This window comes from Triturus cristatus, chromosome 4_2 (genome assembly GCF_964204655.1).
Source record: "Triturus cristatus chromosome 4_2, aTriCri1.1, whole genome shotgun sequence".
NCBI classification, from domain to species: Eukaryota; Metazoa; Chordata; class Amphibia; order Caudata; family Salamandridae; genus Triturus; species Triturus cristatus.
Window position 1 is genome coordinate 807279681 of NC_140586.1, and position 22532 is coordinate 807302212.

Consider the following 22532-nt stretch of genomic DNA (forward strand, 5'->3'; position numbering starts at 1 on the left):
TACTCAAGCACCAAGTCATCTGTAACGTACATAAGGGCAGCCATTCGAACTGAAGGGATTCTAATAGCTCTCACCATCAGAATATCATGGGGGAGAGTCCTGCCCTCCTGCACAGAGTGCTTTGGATGTTCATGAATGCCAGGGGAAGGGCATCGGGCCATTTTAGAGATGTAGAAGGGCATGCCTTGATAGCTTTACTTTCATCATCCTCTTTAACGCCTCTACCACTCCTGACCCTTCCGGTCTGACTGTAATGGAATCTCTAGTAAATCCCTAGGGAGGTACATAGCATGACTTAATTCTTGACGTTGCTCCCCTGATTTGATTTGAGGTGAACTGGCATGCCGAATTGAGGGCTCAACTCCCTCAGTAGTAGCAACTGTTAGACTGATACATCTATTAGTCGCATACACCTCAGCCCAACAAGAGAACAAGCAAATGATAACCAATATATAGCTTAACTGGTTGCATCAGGGCATCTCCACAAAGTCATGTTGGAGACGATTGAAAGGACCATCAGATTTACCTATGTGACTCATGGCCACCACAACCTTTTTTGCCAACATTTTGTTTCTGGCACACAATGCACCGTTGGCATGGGCTCTCTGACAAATTTCGGAAATTAGATTGTGTTGTTATTAAGATACTCTCTTGTAAGTAGGTAGCCAGTCATGAAGGTTATAATATAAATAGGCCTATTGAATTAGATAAGTCTCAGTTACAGGTTATAAGTAAGTTGGTTAATGCCCCACCAGGAGCAGCATCCTTGCTGCTCAGCCCACTCTCTCCAGCTGACATTCTTCCAACAAGAAACTCATCAACATTCCAATACATCACACACACTGGCTGACAGCAAGGAACTGGGAAGTATGGAAAGGATGCATTGCAACAACCACAAGCCACAACACATCTCCCTTTAGAGAAACAATTGAAAATATAAATAACCAATCAACCAGGCCCATATCTATTCGAACTCATTAAACATCAAATCAAAAGGACAAGAGATGGAAGAAAATGATCAATCAGTACTATGAATATTCGACTCATAAATCTACGACAGGTAAATCAATTTACCCCTACAACACACAGTACATCCTTAACCCCTTGGAAAGGACACTCACTTAATTTGGGACAACACACATGCCCCTACAACTTAGGAAGGACACACAATATTAGGGTGTAACACTCATGCCCCTACATCCTTAACCCCGTAGGAAGGACAGTTGCTACATTTGGGTTTAACACTTATGCCCTTAAATCCTTAACCCCACTTAAGAAGGACACACACTACATTTGGGTATTACACACATGCCCCTACATCCTTAATCCCTTAGGAAGGACACACACCATTAGGGCGTAACACAGATGACCCTGAATCCTTAGCCCCTTAAGAAGGACATTAACAACATTTGGGTGTAACTCACATGCCCACCCTATACTACATAACTAGGGTGACCAGATGTCCCACATTTGCCAGGACAGTCCCAATTTGTGAAGGACTGTCCCTACGTCCCGACACTTTCTCCTAAAACACAAAAAAGTCCTCGTTTAAGGGAGGGTCAGGTGAACCTGCACATTAATCACAGGTTCACATTTCAACGGCCCTCTTAGAAAACCAGGGACAGAAGTTCATTTGTTTAGACTTTCTTGCTGGGCTGCCTGGTCTCATTCAAACAGCACAGCTAGAGTTAATGAGGTGTTAATGAGGTGTGACTCAGGGCTGCAGAGCCCGGCCCAACCTGGACCCTGGAGCTCTTCACAGGCAGGGGAGGGAATGTGACAAAAAATTGTATATCTATAAATATCTTTTTCTCTGTGTCTATCTATCTATCTATCTATCTCTCTCTCTCTCTCTATATATATATATATATATTACCTACTGGTGGTCTCCAGTAGGTAGTTATAGTTAGGACCAAGTTTCCATAGGAAGAGCATTTTTTGTTTTGCTTATAACTTTGGCGTTGTTTAATGAATCTTCATGAAATTTTCCAAACTAATTCTTTGTTCATATCAGCTCCTATGTTGAAAGGTTGGGGGTGATTCGTCAAGGGGGGGCCGATAAAAAAGGGGGGTCCTAAAACATGTTTTCTCCATGCAATTGCCACAGGAAACTTTAGACAAGGCTACAGGTCGAATGGGTGAACGGAGTTACCCCAAATTTGGCAGGGAGAAGGATCTTGGTCTAGAAAGCACGCTTTTGTAAATCCGTTCAGTAGTTTTGGAGAAATATTGAAATTTACAGATATTGATATTTGGGAATTCTGCCATCTGATTGGCTGACGCGTTACGAGCACGAGCTTGCTGCTTATTGGCTGCGAGCTGTTGCAAATAGAAAGTTTTGGCAGCCATTTTGTGATTCAGTTGAAATGAGTAAGGGGAAAAAAAGGGTGAAAAGAGTAGGAAACAGGAGGATAGGAGCACTGTAACCTCTGTGGGGGAGTGCAAAGCAAAGTACTCACTTCTACAGGTCTGAAAGTGCGGTGTTGCTCAGAGTGACATGGTGCTGAGATGAGATGCTGCTACACTCGGGTATGAAACCGAAAGCCTAAACCGTGAGCTCATTGCTGTAAAGTGATGTGCTCTGGTCTTTGTGGCATACCTGTGGAAGTAGTGTTAGTAGGCGTTTATACCATACAGGGAGTGGGAAGCAAACTACTGACCTCTACCGTGCGTTTATACTATACCGGAAGTGGGAAGCGAAGTACTCACACCTACCGGTGTGAAGACTCGGGGATCAAACCAAGCTGATTGCTGTAAAGTGATGGGTTCTGGGCGCTGTAGCATACTGGCCGCTGTAGTATAACTGTGTAAGTATGTTAGTATGTGTTTATACTATACAGGGAGTGGGAAGCTACTCACCCCTACTGGTCTGAAGACTCGGGTATTAAACCGTGAGCCTAAACCGTGAGCTTATTGCTGTAAAGTGATGTGCTCTGGGCGCTGTAGCATACCTGTGGAAGTAGTATTAGTTTGCGTTTATACAATACAGGGAGTGGGAAGCAAACTAATCACCCCTACCGGTCTCAAGACTCGTGGATGATACCATGAACTCATTGCTGTAAAGTCATGTGCTCTGTGTAGTATTCCAATGTAAGTCATAGTAGAATGTTAGTATGTAATGCTACTAGAATGTAAGTATGTAATGTTAGAATGTAGGGCTGTCATGAGGGGAATCTTGGGGAGTTTGTACACGGTGCTGGAGAAGACGGTTGCCTTGCTGTCTGCTCCTGTTGGTGGCTGTTTAAGCTGTCTTCTATTCCTGTAATAAATCTACTTATCGGATCAACTGCTGTCTGCCTCTTTCCCTACATAAATTTGGCGAGGAGCGGAAGAAGGTAAAAAGAAGACAGCACTCACCAATATTTCGAGCTTCCTTGCGTTCTGCTAAAGATCCGTTTTCTTCGTGAAGCTGTTTCTACTCATCCCAGGGTTGTCGGCTCATCGAACTATGTGATCCGACCTCTGGTAGGATTTATATTTTTTGATTTTGGGCTTCCTCTGCCTCTTCACTACACTCTGGTCGCTGTACTACACGTGTGCAGGTAGTGTTAGTATGCGTTTATACTAATTCTGTAGTTATGTAGTAACCAATGCATCATGGCCCTATGGAGCGCCACCTCCCAGGCGCAGCTCATACAATGTCCCGGGGTGTGCATCCGCGGGACATTTATGTTTGCTATTACAGGGCGGGAGCATGGCTTGCACCCTGTGATAGAAAATCCATGTTTGCCTCGTTGAAGCGAGAGGAGGAAAACCTCGTATCGCTTCAATAAAGCGGATCAGGATGGTAAAAATGGAGAGAAAAGAATTACGCGGGGTCTCACCCGTTGATTTAAATGAGCCCTCTGGTGGGTAATGTCTCGGGGCCAATCCTTTTATTATATTGCGGGGTCTCTGCAGCACTGGGGACCCTAATCTCACATGTAAATTAGGCGCGGGAGGGCACAGAGACGTTTCGCAGCCTAGGGGATAGCCACCTCCCCGGGTATTGTTTACTAATTGTTCGGGAGGCTTCGAGGCCAACTTAAATGTGCAGGGTGGGCCTCGCCAGTCCCTGAAGTCTCGGTGGCCCTAGGCAGTGCCTTATTGGTTCTGTAATCACACGGGCAGTACTCATGGTATTATAAAGTGATACACTCATAGAACCCTTGCAGTTGTAGAATTAGCCAGGCTTCATTTATGTAATAGTCTGTTGGTTTATATTTGGTAGGTGCACCGCAAAATTACAAATGTTTTCCCTCATAACCTCCTATCAACTGCCGATTTTCACAATAAACTACTGACAAGTGTTGTCAGAAAAAGAAGACCCATACACTTACTTATTTATTGGTAAAAAAAAATAACCTTTATTAAAACTACACAAATAAATGGAAACACAACTTTATTCGAAGAAACAACAGTATAACATGAAATAAGTGGGTGGGACTCCTCCGGAAGCAGCGTACAAAACCTGCAAGGCAAAAGAGAAACATAAGTATGTGTGCCATGTCCAAGAGAAAAATAAAGGTAGCCAGAATGAAAGGAAGAAAGTGAGAATGGGACAGAGAGTGAGTGGGTGGAAGGGAGAAGGGGAGGGAGAGTCAAAAGAACAGAGGGAGGAGGAGACAGAGCGTCGGCATGCTGCACCCAGCCCTCACTGTTCACTCCTGTCACCCATGGGTCTGGGACGCTGGGGTCCGCGAGAAACAGTGCGGTCCAGCAAGTCCTTAAAATGAAACAGAGATATGAATGAGACCAGAGATTACATTATTATCTACGGCAACATCGCTTGCCTGCACCTGTGCACCCAGGCTGCTGCACCCCAGCCCCTTCCCCCGCACTGTGCTCAATTGCAGCTCCTGCGCACCGAGACTTCACTGCTCACCTGCCACCACGGTGTGTCCAACGTAGCTCAACTAACTATAACAGGGGAATTTCTATGGTTTTATATGAGTCAAATGTCCAACTAACTATAACGTCCCAGAAAACCTATGGTTTTTTAGTGAATTTCAAAGGTTTTTTAAATGCTAATTCCTAACTATAACGTCTGTAAAAGCTATGTTTTTTTTAGTGAATATATATATATGATGCCCTGAGACGTAAAAGGGCATTTAGTCATATTTCTTTGTCTGTGCCTGTCCAGGTTTTCCATCAGACAATCTGGTCACCCTAAACTCAATTAAGGGGTAAGAGGGAAGGCTCCTACTTCGACCTCCACTACTGTTCACAAAACACAACAAAGAAGTAGGAGTATGGAAAATTACACTATAGGCTTAAGTGGCAAACATTATTTGTTTGAAAAAAACGACCGCACCCACAATTTTGTGGCATGCTTCATCATAGGGCTTGCTACAACACCCCTGCGCAGAACTACGCCTGGGGAGGAGCACTAGGGAGGGGGAAACAATACAAACATATAATTGTAGGGATCAAAGAAGAAAGATAAGTGCAGAGTATAGAGTTTAAAACTGCCTCAGGAATGTCCACATTAATACTTTATTCCCGGACTTCCCAGTCAGGGCTAAAAGAGAATATAGGATGGTGGTGATAGGGCTGATTAGTGGCCCCTCACCCCTACTGTCTGATATTCTCTTAATTCCACTCAGGGTCCCATCCTTTAGTAAAGCCCTGAAAAGCTCTTGTGCTTGACTGATGTTACCAAAAACCTTCACAGGTTGCTACAACTCTTTTGGGGTACTATGCCTTCCACCCGAGCATCTGCGTCCCGTCTCGCGATCGCAAGTTGCGGTCTCTTGTTCGGACCCCCTTTCGAGCTACTCCATGAGCTACCTGGAAGAATTTCTCAAAAGAATTCTGTGTAGGTGTAGAAGAAGAAAACCCAGAACAGGCCCCAGATCAGGCTCCACAATAGGCCCCAGCATAGGCCCCAGAATAGACCCCACCAGGAGCAGCATCCTAGCTGCTCAGCCCATCTTCCCAACTGTCTCAGTCCCACACAGGCATCCAAGCATTCCGCCAACACTAACATTCTATGCGGAACACTGACACTGGCTGAGCAGCTAGGTACAGAATGAAGGGAACATATTAACATGACCTGAGGATACTACAGCGGTCTTGATGTCAACTTGGTATGAATTTTCAAAAGAACAAACTTTTACTTCACATCAGTCGATATGCATTCCGATTATTGCCACATTTGATCAGGCCATATTAATCTGTATCGGTATGATATTCCTCCCTGTCACATTATCATGGAACTTTAAAATGGTGAAATATTAATTAGGAAATAAATCTTTTGAGAAAAGAATGAAATTAACCCAAATCTCTGGAATAATCATTAATATGAGTGTATGAACGGGTACAATGGGATGCATTTTTCATCCCAATTTATCTTGATTGAATTGTAATCCATAAATACATTTCCTCTACTTGAAGAGCAGTGGACTCAATACCACATATCCCTATCCAGCAACCCGGTGCATTCTGGGTGCCTAAGTTCTAAATAACCTCTTGGGAGTTCTTTCAGTGGTTTGTGGTTGATATGTAGGTGGGCTAATGTGTGTTCACAACCTATTCAGTGAGTTCCACGGAATTTCATCATTTAGACCAATTTGTGGCTCCGGATCCTATAAATCCACCTCCGTTCCCTCAGTAGCAAAATCTTTTTGATGTCTCGTGCTGTACTCGGGATGGTAGGTTGTCCAGATCTCTCCAGTGGATGTCATCCACTTTGTGTTTCCTCTCTAGATAGCGTGTGGTGAATTTGGTCGTAGCTCTTTGGCTTCAATTTCAACAAAAAAGTACTGGCACAATGTAGCAAAGAACTTTCTTGTTACTCTGGACTAGGTGGGAGGAAGTGTACGTTATCACAGACCTCCAGTGCTCGTGTATTAAATCTGGAGACAGCCCATCCAGAATGCTACAAACTTAACAATTAAAATAGATAGAAGAGTGAAAAAAGGAGAGTGTGTAGTCAGTCCACAAACAAATACACTCTACGGAAACCCTCAAATGGTGACGAGGTGAGAAAATATGTAGAGAGAGAGAGAGAGTACCTCACGTGCGCACCACCAGAGGAGCTACTGGTTGGTTCTCATCAGCTTGCCCACGTTTATTTTATCATAGGTCACTCTCTCTCGAAAAAAAGGGGTGTGCGGTGTCCAATAGAAAACACAAAACACAAGACAGTGTAATGTGAAAAACACAACAAACAAATAAATTGTGCAGACAACGACAAATCTAAAAATAGTGAAAGTGTATAGACTCACAGATGATTGTTTTATTCTGGTTAGGAGTCTATCACTCTGTTAAAAACCACAGCATGTTGCATACCTTAACAATGACGGCCAACATGTTTCATTGCCAATAGAGTTTGTGGCAAATTCATCAGGGCAAGAAGGGGTCAAAAAATCACCTTCTCAGGACACACACCTTTAAAATGACTGGTTTTGGCTATGGGCCCACGTACCAGCCACCAACCAGTTGCAGGGGCGTACTAAATTTTAAACTATCGCCATCCTGCTCAGCAAAGCACGACCGGTGTTGGTGCCTGCACCCTGTCTCTTGGACAACCAGGTGTCACCTCAGCACCTCAGCACATGTTGTAACTCAGTTCATTAAAGGTTTGCATTGTGTTTAAAAGCATATTTGCAACTCTTTCTCACTACATTCATAGATGAAGTGGAATGTACTTTTCTCATGAACACAATTTCATTCGCGTATCGGTTCCCTTTGGTGACAAAATCCTCACCCTACTTATGCTCAGCACATTTCACCAATGCGACCTGTTGTGGCATTTTCAGCCCTTTTAACAGATTCAGGACGTACAAACTGTTCCTAATTGGTGAGCCTGATGAACTTAATACCACAATTGGGCAAAGTCATGCGCACACACAAAACCATATTGGCTGTTGGTGTAGATGGTGACTCTCAATACTTCAGAGGTACAACATGCTCCTACAAGTGCAATCAGTTTGCTACTTGAGATGAAGTTACTTGACACAAGCGAGAAACTTCCACAACGCTGCTAGAGATACAGACAAAACAGGCTGCTCTTAACATATCACGTCTGCCTGTTAAACATGAGCCATCAACATACAATATTGGGTCCAAGCTTTGGGCACAATTTGGTTGCATTTAATATTCAACAGTGTGAAATCAGAATTCCTATGCTGTTTACCTTTAAAAGAAATCAGGCCACACTCCCAAGTAACTTCTGGCCCTGTTCATCTATAGAGAGTTGAGAGACTTCAAGGTCAGTTCGTAACCTAGGAGTACTTTTTGACGATAAACTTTCAATGGAGGCACATTTTAACAGATAGCAGCTACTTGCTTTGGGCTCCTCTGGAATCTACGGAAAACTGTACCACTACTACTACAACCCGCATGAAAGCAGATGGTGCAGAGTACAGTTTTAAGCAGAATAGACTACTGCAATAAGCTGCTTCTAGGAGCCCCAGGCTATCTAATACAAAGGCTGTATAAAGTGCAGGCAGCAGCAGCCAAACTTGCACTAGACAAACCTAGACATGCCTCCTCCTCTGGTGCTCTCAAAGGAACTATAGTGGCTTCCAGTAAAACAGAGGATCGTGTTTTTGTGATCAGCACCAGGATACCTTTTAAGTGAAAGCTGCGATTTACAATTGTAATTAATAATAATCTACACAATTTTATATGTGTTCTCATTCGTCTTGAGAACATTGCAATGTAGTAAGGACACCTTTTGTGCAGCCAGAATGATTCCCTCATAGCACTTTAGGCAGCTATATGTCAGATGCTGGGTGGGTGTAAAGGTCAAGAAGATCAGAATGGAATGGGTACCATGATAATTAACTGGTGACCCATCCAATGCTCTCAGTTTGCTGTATACTCAAGCTAACCGCAGAAACCACTTTGAGACAACCAGGTAAAGCTGTGGCTACAGGATAAAGGGTTTCCAAAAAGTAGGCAGGAGGTCTTTAAATCAACATGGGTCAGCGTCAACAAAGACAGTGCACACCCATCCCTTACATGACAGAACAGCACAACATTTTTGGTATAGTCTGGTATTCCAAGAGCAGGTGCAATATAGTGTCATTTTTTAGCTCCTGGAAGGCTTCCATGCATCAGTGTGCGTCAGCCGCTGTAGGGTCTTCGCCACGAGGGAAAACATTTGAATCCATTGTCGGCAGTAACCAACTATGCCCAAAAACATACACACTTCTCTTTGTGTGCTTGGGGATTTAATCTTGAGAATAGCGACAATCCACTCTGAGAACACCCTCCTGGGTCTCTCCTCAATCTTGTGTCCCAAATATTTGACCTTTTTTGACAGTAGTTCAGTTTCTCGGGGGAAACCTTATGCCTGCTCTCAGCAAGATGGTTGAGCAGGGCTACCATGTCTAGTCTGAAAGCTTCTTTTGTTATTGATGCCACAAGCAAGTCATTGATGTACTGCACTAGGGTAGAACTGCATGGTAGTTGCAGCTTCTCTAGATTATTCTTCAGAACCTGGTTTAGGTATGAGGGGCACTTTGTATACCATTGAGGAGCATGATTCCACACAAGGGTTTTCTCTTGAAATCGGATCGTGAAGGGCTACTAGCTGTCTTTGTGAAGGGGAATGGAAAAGAATGCCCTGAAATAGGTCGATGACTGTGAACCACTCACAATCTGGAATCTGGAACAGAATCTCTGCTGGGTTATATACTACAGGATAGCAGGAAAAGACTATTTGGTTTATTTTTCTACGGTCCTGCTTGATCCTCCACATTTTACTTGATTTTTGAAAGGGCATGATTGGAGAGTTGTTTGGACTCCCATGGACCTACTTAAAATTCCTTGTTCTAGCATCCTCTCAATGATTGGCGTTATGCCGGCTGAGGCTTCTGGTGTCAGGTTGTGGTGTTTATAAGGGCATGTTTGGGGGAAAACTGCTTTGGACCTAAGACAAATTGTTAATGGGTATCATCTTTGATTAGGCCAGTTTCATCCCTGTGAAGTCCCATGCTTCTTCCCTGACTGTTCTCCTTAACTCGATGGACAAATTTTCTGTGGTAAGTAAAGGGAATAATTGGACTTGAGTGTTGTGACTGTAAAATCAATTAAATGAGGCACTGGAGGACTCAGGAGAGGTTTGAAGTAGGTTTATTCCAGAGCGTAAAAGGTCCCATCCATCAAGCAGCTTGAGCCAGGTGCAACTGACTCTTGAAACTCACAAAAGATTCTATTACCATGGTGCTACTCAAAAGAAAACAGAGTCAAGCATGAGAGAAGCAGGGAATTGCAAGAAGGAAAATATATGCATTGAAATAAGCACAATATTACAGCGACTTTAATTTATATTTGGCAACTTTTGCATGAGTCTCTGGCTCAACTCTATTGGGTGTGCAATATATGACACAGTTGAGCTTGAACAAGAAATCTCTCCACAAAAGGTTTATGGGGCTCAAGTCACAAATGACAAATTGTTGCTGATCTCATCTAGACCCTATCATCACTGGAAGAGCTAAACCCTGATTATGTGTTGCTGAGGAATCTGGGATTAATTGGGGGATTAGGCATTGGAGGGACTCTCTCCTGGAGTGTGGGGTAGGTTACTTGGGCATCTATCTGCATACAGTCAGAATTACATTGATACTCCCTCTTCCAAGTACCAGCCTTGTTGCAAGTATAACATGGGATAACCTTCTTTCAACCACCAATGTTTGTTCCATTCACATTCTCCCGCTCTCTCCCATGTCATGGTACATTCCCTTCAAAAATGTGATTTCTAAGCACACAATTTAAAAACCAACTTCACAAAAAGATGTGTTATTAAATTCCGAGTTCAGGCACACTAAACTCCATCCCTCCATCTTATGCCTATGGGAAGATATGCTGGAACCATGGAACACAGCATTCCCCCTTCTGTCCTATGGGCAAGATGACCTTGCAACAGTGAAAAACGAATTTGGCAGCCTTTCACTGTCAGGACATGGAACACACCTCAGTATATGTCCTACCTTTCACATACACTGCACCCTGCCCAGGGGGGTACCTTGGGCCTTCTATAGGGGTGACTGATGTGCATAAAAATGGTGACACATTGCCGATTGTCGTCCGGGTGGCGCCGACACACGCATTTGTTACTTCCTTGTCCAGCCCCTTATGGAATCACGCCCAGAGCCCCGGGGTCATTGTACAAACCCTAACGCTGGACTGGCATACGCCAGGCCAGCCCACTACGCTTACGCTCCAGGGGGGGACAACAACGCCACATGTGCCAGAACTCCCCTGTAGTGATCTGCTGCTCACAGGTCTAGTTGTCATCATGCCACGGCCACGCCCTCACGGCTGGTTTACACCCACACCACACCCATCCAGCACACGCGTCACAGCACATGTGACCCTGCCAATAAATAGGGCCGGGTGCACGTGCACAACGCCATTTCCAACCTCTCTCGGGTGTATCGTGTGGTGTGCATGTAGGCATGGGGGCCCAGGGGCCTGTGACATCACATTCCGCAGGCGACATGATGGCCTCCGCAGCACGATACCCAGTCATAGAGGGTCCATGACTTGTGGGGTACAGACTTGGTGGCACCGGATACACTGTGGCTGGCACATGCACACCGCCACGGGACAGTGACTTTCGGTGCACTGAGGCAGGGGCACCTTAAGTGCTGAGCGGGTGTGCAGCCTGCGATGATGCCCCGTCCCGGGAGTCCGGATGGCTCAGGTTTTGTGTGCCTTGCTGGACCTCAGTGTAGGCCTGAGCCAGCGGGCAGCGCGGGCTTACCGCCACGTGGCGTTGCCTCCTGAATCACAGAGTTAGTGGCACCTATGAGGCTGAGCGGGTGTGCAGCCTGCGATGATGCCGAGTGCACTTTTATGTCCTCTGCCATGGAGCAATCAAGACCCAGCACCAAATGTGAGACCTGGTGGCCTGCGCAGCGGGGCTGCATGATGTGGAGGGTGCCATGTCCGCGGGCCCCGGGCTTGTGGCTTGCAGCGGTGTGTGGTGGGCCCTCATTGCTACACGCCAAGGGTGGAAGGTGAGCACTGAGGCCTGGGTGCGCAGGGGCGGGCATGCACCGCTGGGCAGCGGGAGGGGCTGGTGTGCAGCTGCCTGGGTGCGCAGGTGCAGACAGGCGATGATTTTGCGTGCAATTGTATGTACTTTGCCATTCAGGTATCTGGACTCTGTTTCAGATGACGGGTCTGTCTCAGATGTGGGACCTGGTGAACTGCACTACATACCGGCACGTGGTTGGAGACCCACCGGTGGCAGCAAGTGAGCAGTGTGGCCTGGGTGCGCAGTGTCTGCTGTCTCTCCCTGTCCCTCTCTAATTTACTCTATCTCTCTCTCCCCCTCTCTGTCCGTCTATCTCTCTCTCCCCCTCTCTGTCTGTCCATCTCTCTCTCCCCTTCTCTGTCTGTCTATCTCTCTCTCCCTCTCTCTCTCTGTCCCTTGATGTGCGCAGGACACACCTTCTCATCATGATTTTTGTCTTGCCGGCAGTGACCTACGGAATTTCCCGAGGGGAGTCGCCATGTGTCTTCATTTCTGTTCTGTGTTTATTTTAATAAGTTATCATTTGCTGCTTCAAAGGTGAATGTGTGATGCTCATTTTTGTGATGACACATGCATGTCACCAGATGTGATTGTGCAACATCATGTGGGTTATTGGGTACATGATTCAGTGTAGTTGATGTGGCATGTCTTTGGCTGGGGGGCGGGGGTGCCGGGGTGGAGCCGGTGGGTGTTGTGGCCCTCTTGGGTGTCCGGCACACATGTTCATTGGCTCCATGGCATCTGTTGTTCTTGAGGTGTGGCTCTGGGCTCTCTTTTGTGGTGCAGGTTGTAGTCCGACTTTGCACCATGTCGGAGCAGGTGTTAGTTTCCTGATGCTAACGCGCCTTATCGCCTGTTTTGTGATCTTATCGCAGATCAGGCTGGTCGTTGAGAATGTTGTGGAGTGGTGTTGTTGCGGCTTTTTGCACGGGAAAGCCTACTCTGCATCTCATTAGCGATAGTTGCCAGGGTCATCTGTGACGATGTTTTTTGCGGCCGCTATCGCAGGAAAACTGCTGAAATTGGCTGTTATCACCAGCTTGTGAATGGGGCGGTAAATTTATCGCAATACAGTGCCGTTAACTCGGCGATAGCTCCTTGAGAATATGGCCCTTGGTTTCTAAGCTCACAATTTAAAAACCATCTTCACAAAAAGATGTATTAAATTCTGAGTTCAGGCACACTAAACTCCATCTCTCCATCTTATGCCTATGCGAAGATATGCTGGAACCATGGGACACAGCATTCCTCGTTCTGTCCTATGGGCAAGTTGGCCTTGCAACAGTGAAACATGAATATGGCAACCTTTCACTGTCAGGACATGGCACACACCTCAGTACATGTCCTACCTTTCACATACACTGCACCCTGCCCAGGGGGGTACCTTGGGCCTACTATAGGAGTGTCTGATGTGCATAAAAAGGGAGGTTAAGGCCTGGTAAGTGGGTGCACTTGCCAGGACAACAAGGCAGTTAAACTGCGCGCAGGCACTGCAGTGGCAGGCCTGAGATCTCTCTTTAGGGCTACTTGTGTGGGTGGCACAATAAGTGCTGTAGGCCCACTAGTAACATTTGCATTACCAGCCCTGGCACACATAGTGCACTTTTATTAGGGACTTTACTAGTAAGGCAAACTTACCAATTCTGGACAACCAATTAACATAACACTTTATACAGGGAACACTTGCACTTTGATACTGATCAGCAGTGGCAAAGTGGCCAAAGCATCTAAGTTGGTAACATATTGTCAGAAAAAGGTCTAGGAGGAAGGCAAAACGTTTAAGGAATTTTAGCCACAAAGGGCCAAGTCCAAGAGGTGCCTACTGTCTCAGTCACATCTTCCCGCCACCTTCTCTGCCTCTTATCATCCTGAATGTTCAGCCAAGAACAAAACTTCTTGTGGGTGTTTAGTGCAAACCTCTTTCTATGTTTCTCATTCACCATCTGTTTCCAAAGATTCAGGGCTTCGAATTGAGTAGGCCTAGGCTGAGGCTTTAAATCATACATTCTCCTCCTCAGATTCTCAAGCTTAAGTTTGTGGTGTGTGTTACACAGTGGGAACTGTAATTCCTCATTTTTATCAGTATTGGTGCCATTGTTTCAGCTATATGCATGCATGGATCCCTTTCTTTGACTCTATCTCTCTCGATTCTTGCCGCGATCAGTCACGTATATTAGGAGAAAGGTGTCCATTCTCTATCACTGTCTTGAAGAAAGTAATGATATGAGGGGCCAGTTCCTCTGCAAACTCTTTATAAAAAGTAGTCATCAGGCTATCAGAACCCAGGGCATGTCCATTCACCATGCTTCTTATAGCAGCTTCGGTTCCTCTCAGAGTTCATGAAATTATTCAGTAACCTTAAATAGCTCTTGTTTAACTAGTGAGTTATAAAGTTCAATATAATATTATTTAAATTGTTCAGTTATAAAGAATGAGTCATAAAGTGGTGTGCCTGAGAAAGATTGTTTACAGGTAATTAGGTTGTTGGACTAGTTAGGCTTCAATATTTGCGCTAGTGTTCTTCCCGGTCATGCTCCTTCTCCATAAATTGCTGCAACTGCATCTTTGCCCATGTGTTGGACTTCATGATCTGCAAATCACAGGAAGTCACAATGCTGTGCTTGTCTTGTATGCAGTATGTGAGGAACATTTGTTTTTGCATGTGTTTTTTCAAGGGAAACTATTTCCTGTTCTAATTTTGTCAGGCTAGGGCGTAGACACCACAATACTCAACAATGTTTGGCTAAACTGACACCCCTAATATATGCATTAAAGGCCTCCTAAATAATAACCCGGTATTTGTAAAGCACAAACTAATCACCCCTAAGGGTTTCAAGGTGCTGGGGGCCGTCGGGGATATTAAGTGAGCTATTGCCCAGAGTCACAGGATGCTGAGCTGATCTACCTCTGGTGCTGAGGATCGAACCGTGAGCCCCACACTCCAGAGTCATCCGCCCTGGCCGCTGCGCCACACCTCTCCCTCCGCCACATCTCTCCATCCATTTCAAAGCTCTCAATAGTGCCCAGGCTAAGATTAAACAGCACCCCTGGACATCAGGATATAGTCAATGCAAGTGTGCATATCTTGTACTAAAGAGTAATATTTAAGGGTTGGATTTCTGTGTCTATAAATATCTAAAAACCCATCCCGGCCAATAGTGCTGTTTAATCCTCAGACAGCCGCGGTAGGTGTTCTAGGGGGATCAGTGAACATGTCCAATTCTAAACTGAGAATGCAATTTTGATTTCAGAATGCATATTAGTATATTACATTGAAAACGGGTGATACACCGACATCCCACCTTCACAAGACCTATGTGACTCGCTGGCCACCTTCTTCAATCGCAAGATCGCAGACATTCACGACAACTTCAACACCGCCACCACCCCGGCAACCACTGAGACCCCTGCTCCCACGACCACCACCCGCACCAACCTCCTGATCTCCTGGACCAACATCAACGACGATGACACCATCAAGATCATGAACACCGTCCACTCTGGATCCCCGGACGACCCCTGCCCACACCACATCTTCAACAAAGCCAGCTGCACCATCGCACCCCATCTCCAGAAAACCATCAACATCTCCTTCGAGACAGCGACCTTCCCGGAGAGCTGGAAGCATGCAGAGATCAACGCCTTACTCAAAAAACCCAAGGCAGACCCCAAGGACCTCAAAAACTTCCGACCCATCTCCCTGCTCCCGTTCCCAGCGAAAATCATCGAAAAGGCCGTCAACAAACAACTGACCAGCTTCCTCGAGGAGAACAGCATCCTGGACCCAACCCAGTCCAGGTTCCGCAGCAACCACAGCACCGAAACTGCCACCGATGACATCAGGTCCCTGCTAGACAACAGAGAAACCGCGGCCCTCATCCTCCTGGACCTGTCAGCCGCCTTCGACACGGTCTGCCACTGCACACTACGATCACGCCTCTATGACGCCGGAATCCAAGAGAAAGTCCTGGACTGGACCTCCTCCTTCCTCGCCGGCAGAACACAGAGCGTCCGCCTCCCCCCCTTTAGCTCCGAAGCCACCGAGATTATCTGCGGCGTACCCCAAGGCTCATCCCTCAGCCCAACGTTGTTCAACGTCTACATGGCACCACTCGCCCACATACCACGACGGCACGACCTCAACATCATCTCCTACGTCGAAGACACCCAGCTGATCCTATCCCTCACCAAGGACCCCCACACCGCCAAAACCAACCTCCACGAAGGAATAAAGGCTGTCGCCGACTGGATGCGAATCAGCCAACTGAAGCTGAACTCGGATAAGACAGAGGTCCTCATCCTCGGTTCCACCCCCTCGGCCTATGACGACTCCTGGTGGCCGACCGCACTAGGAACACACCCAACTCCCACGGACCACGCACGCAACCTAGGGATCATCCTCGACTCTACCCTCTCCATGACAAAGCAGGTCAACGCCGTCTCCTCCTCCTGCTTCAACACCCTCCGCATGCTTCGCAGGATCTTCAAGTGGCTCCCCACTGAAACTAGAAGGACAGTCACCCAGGCCCTCGTCAGCAGTAGACTAGACTACGGAAATGCACTCTACGCAGGAGCCCCGGCCAAACTCCTGAAACGGCTTCAACGCATCCAGAACGCCTCCGCACGCCTGATCCTCAACATCCCTCGCCGCATCCACGTCACACCCCACCTGAAAGACCTACACTGGCTCCCTGTCAACAAGAGGATAACCTTCAAACTCCTAATCCACGTTTGGGCCCTAGGGGCGTACCAAACCATATACTAAAAAAGTGGTATAAGAACCACGACTGGAATAGGCACTGGGCCTATTGCCTCTAGAATCGCTGGGACCCCAAGGAACCACCCAAGGTAGTGACACAGTGGACCCACGGGAGCCGTATGCAGTGTGAAAACACAACCGCGGGTTCCTATTATCTTCTATGGGCAATGTCGCGGTTGGAAATTTAAAGATTAGGGACACTTCTAATCGAGTCTGGACCAAACCCTTTTGGACTTAAGAAGTTCTAAGGCTAGCACCCACGAGAGCACCGGAGTACTCGAGTTACCTCATCCAGGGAAGCCGGGTGCATAGGTGTCTTTTGGTGTCGGGTCGCGTCGTCGATTTCAATGGAAGCCTGCAAAGAACTGCTGCTGCCGGGAAGAGGAGAAGTGTCCGAAGAGATCCAAGCCTGGATCCGGGATGTAAAGAACCTGAAAGCAGAGGGGACAGAGTCTGGGTCACTTGCCAGTGACCTTGGGCAGGATGGACCAATGCCCACAGATGTTGGGTGCTTCAGGTGAGTTGATGGGTGTCTTAACTCTTTAGCCACCAGGTCCAGAAGGCGTCGATGAAGTCCATGAGCCGGATTCGAGCTGTCCCACAAAGTCTGTCGAGTGCTGCGGTGTTGGCGACCAGAATGGACCCGACAAGCCTTGGCAACGGCAAGTCACTGGAAATCAGAGAAAGGACTGCGGTGCAGACCAGCAAGGTCTGAGGGACTCACCCAGCGAGGGTAAGTCAGGGCACGTCTGGAGCAACCAGGTAAGCCCAATCTGAAAAGGAGTTGCCTTCATGGGGACCTGCTAGCCAACGGGCTAGTGATCGCGAAGGAGCCTTGAGCGATCGCACTTGAAGCTGACCCACGGGTCACTCGTGGAGTGGAGGCCAGCAATCTTTGGTGCAGGAGGTGCTCAAGGCTGGGGCTACTCGGAGACCAAAGCACAACTTCGAGAAGGACCAGGAAGATAGTGTTGCTGCAAAAGTCCATGGTGTCCAGGGGTCACGATTCCATGTCACCCACGATAGCCACGGGCCTCAGCTTTGCTGTAGACTCAGGGTAGCCTCGGGGACGTCTGGAAATCCACCTCTGTGGATGCAGAGACTTCAGCGTCCAGCGGGAGCTTCAGAATTGCAGACCGGTCAGTTGCTTCTTTGGTGCCTGCCAAGCAGGGGAGTCACTCCTTGACCCCAAGGGAGATTTCTTCAGTCTTCTAGTCAAGATGGAACGTCGAAGGTCCAGGATGTATGTTGCAGAGTTTTGTCCAGGGTAATCTAAAGTCCTAGGGACTGGATTCCTATACTTATACTAAGTTTAGAGGATGGACTTACTCTAAGGCCCCACCTATGGGTGGGCCAGGAAAGAGGGGTGGTTACACCCATTTCCTTTGTCCAGTTTCGCACCAGAGCTGGGGCAGGTAGCCCCTGCAAGCGGTTTGAACTGGAGCATGCACAGGGACACCAAGTGTGCCCCCAGTGGTGGACTTCAAAGCACCAGAGAGTGCTCCCACCCAGCCCCAATACACATCAGCCTGCCTGGGGAGGTGGGGACACCTCCCCTCGACAGGAAACCTATTGTCCAGGCCTCCCCTGCCAGAGTTTCGGTCAGCAGCAGGAGGCCAGACCTGTATCTGTGGCAGAGGCATCCATTTTGTGATGACAGGGCTCAGGAAAGTCCTACCGGGTTTAGCCAGTGTGAACATGTCTCTCCCTCTAGAAGGGTGGAATGCTACCCCCGCCGCCGGGGGGGGGGGTAGTATTCCAAAGCGTTTGACACCAAACACGACATGTTTTGATGCAGCCATCCCAAAGTTAGCATTTAACGTGAGGCTATAATGCACTTAAGAGTATAGGGTATGGCTGTATCACAGAACAGAGATCTAAAGTAGTTAGCGCACACCTGTTACTTAACAAGAGTGATCATTCGTCATTTACTGATACAAAAGATTGCGTGCGACCCAGAAAAAAGGTAGCCAGCCTGTGCTAAAAATATAAGGATCTGGTGGACTGCCACCAGTTTACTGAATGCACAGCACAATATAGGTGCCGATTCCGATCCGTTAAACAAATTTACCGTCCGACTCGTATCCGTAATTTTTTACGTACGAATCGAACAAGTACCGTACGAACTGCGAAGTACGATTCGTACGTGAAAAATACATATGAATTGCGTCGGGAAAATGGTCCGAGAGGGAGCCGTAAATTTTTACGTCCGATTAGCGTCGGGAAAAGTGTCCGATAGGGAGCCGGACATTTTACGTGCAAATCGTAAAACAGAAGTCCGAGCGCGCAAGTACGATCCGTACCGGCCGTCCGAATACACAACCGCATGTAAAAGGCCCCGTACGGAGCGAACGCTGTAGCCTACATGTACACGGGTAAACTTGTGCCCGAATACGAGCCGTACAGCCCCCCTCACCCCACACATGTCAGCACCATACCCCCGTATGTCAGCACCATACCCCCCCTCCGCACCGTCCCCCTACACCGTAGCACAGCCCCGCACCTGTACGCGCCGTACCCCAACACTGTAGCACAGCCTGCACCAGTACGTGCTGTACCCCAACACCGTAGCCCAGCCCCGTACCTGTACGCACCGTACCCCAACACCGTAGCACAGCCCGCACCTGTACGCGCCGCACCCCAACACCGTAACACAGCCCCGCACCTGTACGTGCCGTACCCCAACACCGTAGCACAGCCCCGCACCTGTACGTGCTGCACACCAACACCGTAGCACAGCCCGCACCTGTACGTGCCGCACCCCAACACCGTAGCACAGCCCCGAACCTGTACGTGCCGTACCTCAACACCGTAGCACAGCCCGCACCTGTACGCGCCGTACCCCAACACCGTAGCCCAGCCCCACACCTGTACGCACCGTACCCCAACACCGTAGCACAGCCCGCACCTGTACGCTCCGCACCCCAACACCGTAGCACAGCTCGCACCTGTATGCGCCGCACCCCAACACCGTAGCACAGCCCCGCACCTGTACGCACCGTACCCCAACACCGTAGCACAGCACCCTCACCCAGCATCGCATATGTACGGACCGTAACTACGCGAAAAAGACTTGTACAGAACCAGGACACTGTAAAACAGCACAAGGAGGGTCAATTCGACTCGCACAACACCACAAAACACGTCAACATGACAAAATACATCTCTAAGACCAGGGGTACTCACAAACTTTCTCTCGGGGGCCAAATTTACAGTGTGGTTTCTGGCTGAGGGCCGCACCGGTGGGGGCGGGGCCAGTGGGGGAGGGGGCGGAGCTAGACCCCCCAAAAAACTATGACCATGAGGTTGAACACAGGCCCCTGCAGCGGACGCCTTTGTCCACTGAGCCACCAGACCAGGCATTCACACATATCTATCTATCTATCTATCACTCTGTCTCCCTCCCTCTCTCTGTCTCCCTCCCTCCCTCTGTCTCCCTCCCTCTCTCTCGCTCTCTCCTTCTCTCTATCACTCTCCCTCTCTCTCTCTCCGTCTCCGTCTTCTTCCCTCTCTCTAGCTCTCTCTCCCTCTGTCTCCATCGGGAGCTTCGTGGGTGTTTCTGGGGGACTGCTGGCATTGGGGGGGGCTGGTCCTTGCACCTTTCACAGGGGGGGCATCCCTCGGGGCAGCTGCTGTAGGACTCGGCCTCTCCACCGCAGGGAGAGTCACCTCTGCAGGGGCAAGTGTGGTGTATGCGATCAACAGCAAAATAGACAAAGACAAAGTGGAGGGGCTCTTGAAGGAGTGTGAAAGGGGGCTGGAGAGAATCAAAGAACACATGACGGCTGCCAACCAGCTGGCGGAGGAAATCAGAGATTTGGCCGAGACTGTAAACCCGGATTATGGGAACATGTGCTTCGGAGTCGGCCAGGCCGGCCTCCATCTCTCCAAATTAGTTAAAACCGTCCAGGTATTGAACAGTGGCCGCCTTCTAGCCAGAATAGCCGGGAGCACAACCGTAGTGTTCAGTGCTTTCTTCGTGGTGTTTGATCTGCTCAGACTCATACACAGCGACAGGGAGCTCAGCAGGGGGGCCCCAAGTGACCTCGCAACAGCCATCAGCAAGGCAGAGGGTGAGCTAAGGGCTCTGCTCACAGAGTTGGAGGTACCTGCCCTTGAACGCACTATGCGAGAGCTGAGAAACCCTCAACCAACAAACAACTAGGGCCCTCTGCCACCACACTCCCTCCCCGGCACCCCGTTTCAGAACAGATAAGGGGCGAATCACACAAGTACTTACGAGTGAGAGAAGAGGTACTACAGGGCGACTCTTGCCCACCCCGACAAGTTGTTGAGCATGCACCGCTGTCAGTGCAAGAGCACCGACAGCTCAGTCCTTCCTGTTTCTGCCGTGTGTGAATATTCACATGTTTGATGTTTTCAGGCCCTGTCACACAGACATGTAACAGTATGTAAAGGGGCACTCGGGGGGGCTCTTTCACTTGACTCTGAGACCTGTGCGCTTGCGGGTTGGATCTCGAGTCTTCATTTGACAAGCTGATGCCTTCTGGGTGTTGTAGTCTTTACTTCACTTCAAATGACATTCATTCCCAGGCAGAGCCAGGCGCGATGAGAGGGGAGGCGGGGCGGGGCACAGAGTGGACAGAGCGCACACAGCCGCCGCACCCAAGTACTTCACGGGTCTTTTAATGACCATTCACTTGGTAATGAGGCTTTGTTGTATTTCACCTCTTCTTAGTGCCGCTGCATCTCCACTCAATCAGAGTGGAGATGCAGGGGCGCTAAGAAGAGGTGAAGTACAACAAAGCCTCATTAACAAGTGAATGTTATTTAAAAGAATCGCCCGGCCCCATAGCTCGCAACCGGCGATATACAAAACACAAAGTCATATGATGTCGGCAAGGTCCGCGGGCCGCCAAGGAAGGCTTGCCGGGCCGCTGGCGGCCCGCGGGCCGTACTATGAGTACCCCTGTCTAAGACTGACCTGCCACATCCAAACAGGCAAACAGAGGACCAAATCACAACCACCTCTTATAACACACCCACCACAAATTCAAACACAGCCACACCCACAAATGGACCAATAAAAAGGGCACACACACACAACCCATGAGCCATTGCAACAGACCCTCTGCTCACAGACACCACAGACAAACAACTGCACCTTACTCACACCTTAACTACACCTTCACTTACACACCTTCACACAACCTCCTTCACAAACACCCCCTCTTCACCTTCACATACACACCGTCACATTCACACCCACACACCCACAACCATCCACACCCACACCCCACACCATGCCCACTGACAAGAATCCAAAGTTCACAACAGCGGAGCTGGAGCTCCTTGTCAACGAAGTCATCAGAGTCGAGCCACAGCTGTTTGGAACATTGGTCAGACAGACCAGCATAGCCCAAAAAACCAGCCTGTGGCAGAGGATCGTCGATAAGGTGAATGCTGTTGCGCCCATCCGAAGGACCAGGCATGAATGCCAAGCCAGGTGGTATGATCGGCGCAGGGCAATCAAGAGGAAAATGAACTAAGAATACGCCCAGAGTAACATCACTGGAGGCGGGCTGCCCCGCAGACCCGTACATTACCATCCCTGGGAGGAGAAGGTGATGGCCACGCTTCCGCCGGTGGGAGTACACGGAGTCGAAGGAGTCGCAGAGCCTGGTGAGTACACAAACAACTCACGTAACATGGGGTGAATGGCATCCACACCCCAACTACAATAAATGCACTCACCTACCCCCAAGCCCTCACCGCACACAACCACACCCTAAAAACCACGCTCATGCCACTAACGTCTCCATGGCCCATTCACAAATA

At 48.4% G+C, this 22532-nt stretch overlaps 1 pseudogene; it reads left to right on the forward strand.

Annotated features, from left to right (window-relative positions):
- The window catches only part of LOC146835094 (apolipoprotein L3-like), a 97460-nt pseudogene extending 76562 nt beyond the window's left edge, over nt 1-20898 (forward strand).
- The last annotated feature ends 1634 nt before the right edge of the window (nt 20899-22532 follow it).